Source organism: Tachyglossus aculeatus, unplaced genomic scaffold, assembly GCF_015852505.1.
Source record: "Tachyglossus aculeatus isolate mTacAcu1 unplaced genomic scaffold, mTacAcu1.pri scaffold_144_arrow_ctg1, whole genome shotgun sequence".
In the NCBI taxonomy this organism is placed as follows: Eukaryota; Metazoa; Chordata; class Mammalia; order Monotremata; family Tachyglossidae; genus Tachyglossus; species Tachyglossus aculeatus.
Window position 1 is genome coordinate 105,001 of NW_024044868.1, and position 2,500 is coordinate 107,500.

Consider the following 2,500-nt stretch of genomic DNA (forward strand, 5'->3'; position numbering starts at 1 on the left):
AGGGTTAGGGTTAGGGTTAGGGTTAGGGTTAGGGTTAGGGTTAGGGTTAGGGTTAGGGTTAGGGTTAGGGTTAGGGTTAGGGTTAGGGTTAGGGTTAGGGTTAGGGTTAGGGTTAGGGTTAGGGTTAGGGTTAGGGTTAGGGTTAGGGTTAGGGTTAGGGTTAGGGTTAGGGTTAGGGTTAGGGTTAGGGTTAGGGTTAGGGTTAGGGTTAGGGTTAGGGTTAGGGTTAGGGTTAGGGTTAGGGTTAGGGTTAGGGTTAGGGTTAGGGTTAGGGTTAGGGTTAGGGTTAGGGTTAGGGTTAGGGTTAGGGTTAGGGTTAGGGTTAGGGTTAGGGTTAGGGTTAGGGTTAGGGTTAGGGTTAGGGTTAGGGTTAGGGTTAGGGTTAGGGTTAGGGTTAGGGTTAGGGTTAGGGTTAGGGTTAGGGTTAGGGTTAGGGTTAGGGTTAGGGTTAGGGTTAGGGTTAGGGTTAGGGTTAGGGTTAGGGTTAGGGTTAGGGTTAGGGTTAGGGTTCGGGTTCGGGTTAGGGTTAGGGTTAGGGTTAGGGTTAGGGTTAGGGTTAGGGTTAGGGTTAGGGTTAGGGTTAGGGTTAGGGTTAGGGTTAGGGTTAGGGTTAGGGTTAGGGTTAGGGTTAGGGTTAGGGTTAGGGTTAGGGTTAGGGTTAGGGTTAGGGTTAGGGTTAGGGTTAGGGTTAGGGTTAGGGTTAGGGTTAGGGTTAGGGTTAGGGTTAGGGTTAGGGTTAGGGTTAGGGTTAGGGTTAGGGTTAGGGTTAGGGTTAGGGTGAGGGTTAGGGTTAGGGTTAGGGTTAGGGTTAGGGTTAGGGTTAGGGTTAGGGTTAGGGTTAGGGTTAGGGTTAGGGTTAGGGTTAGGGTTAGGGTTAGGGTTAGGGTTAGGGTTAGGGTTAGGGTTAGGGTTAGGGTTAGGGTTAGGGTTAGGGTTAGGGTTAGGGTTAGGGTTAGGGTTAGGGTTAGGGTTAGGGTTAGGGTTAGGGTTAGGGTTAGGGTTAGGGTTAGGGTTAGGGTTAGGGTTAGGGTTAGGGTTAGGGTTAGGGTTAGGGTTAGGGTTAGGGTTAGGGTTAGGGTTAGGGTTAGGGTTAGGGTTAGGGTTAGGGTTAGGGTTAGGGTTAGGGTTAGGGTTAGGGTTAGGGTTAGGGTTAGGGTTAGGGTTAGGGTTAGGGTTAGGGTTAGGGTTAGGGTTAGGGTTAGGGTTAGGGTTAGGGTTAGGGTTAGGGTTAGGGTTAGGGTTAGGGTTAGGGTTAGGGTTAGGGTTAGGGTTAGGGTTAGGGTTAGGGTTAGGGTTAGGGTTAGGGTTAGGGTTAGGGTTAGGGTTAGGGTTAGGGTTAGGGTTAGGGTTAGGGTTAGGGTTAGGGTTAGGGTTAGGGTTAGGGTTAGGGTTAGGGTTAGGGTTAGGGTTAGGGTTAGGGTTAGGGTTAGGGTTAGGGTTAGGGTTAGGGTTAGGGTTAGGGTTAGGGTTAGGGTTAGGGTTAGGGTTAGGGTTAGGGTTAGGGTTAGGGTTAGGGTTAGGGTTAGGGTTAGGGTTAGGGTTAGGGTTAGGGTTAGGGTTAGGGTTAGGGTTAGGGTTAGGGTTAGGGTTAGGGTTAGGGTTAGGGTTAGGGTTAGGGTTAGGGTTAGGGTTAGGGTTAGGGTTAGGGTTAGGGTTAGGGTTAGGGTTAGGGTTAGGGTTAGGGTTAGGGTTAGGGTTAGGGTTAGGGTTAGGGTTAGGGTTAGGGTTAGGGTTAGGGTTAGGGTTAGGGTTAGGGTTAGGGTTAGGGTTAGGGTTAGGGTTAGGGTTAGGGTTAGGGTTAGGGTTAGGGTTAGGGTTAGGGTTAGGGTTAGGGTTAGGGTTAGGGTTAGGGTTAGGGTTAGGGTTAGGGTTAGGGTTAGGGTTAGGGTTAGGGTTAGGGTTAGGGTTAGGGTTAGGGTTAGGGTTAGGGTTAGGGTTAGGGTTAGGGTTAGGGTTAGGGTTAGGGTTAGGGTTAGGGTTAGGGTTAGGGTTAGGGTTAGGGTTAGGGTTAGGGTTAGGGTTAGGGTTAGGGTTAGGGTTAGGGTTAGGGTTAGGGTTAGGGTTAGGGTTAGGGTTAGGGTTAGGGTTAGGGTTAGGGTTAGGGTTAGGGTTAGGGTTAGGGTTAGGGTTAGGGTTAGGGTTAGGGTTAGGGTTAGGGTTAGGGTTAGGGTTAGGGTTAGGGTTAGGGTTAGGGTTAGGGTTAGGGTTAGGGTTAGGGTTAGGGTTAGGGTTAGGGTTAGGGTTAGGGTTAGGGTTAGGGTTAGGGTTAGGGTTAGGGTTAGGGTTAGGGTTAGGGTTAGGGTTAGGGTTAGGGTTAGGGTTAGGGTTAGGGTTAGGGTTAGGGTTAGGGTTAGGGTTAGGGTTAGGGTAAGGGTTAGGGTTAGGGTTAGGGTTAGGGTTAGGGTTAGGGTTAGGGTTAGGGTTAGGGTTAGGGTTAGGGTTAGGGTTAGGGTTAGGGTTAGGGTTAGGGTTAGGGTTAGGGTTAGGGTTAGGGTTAGGG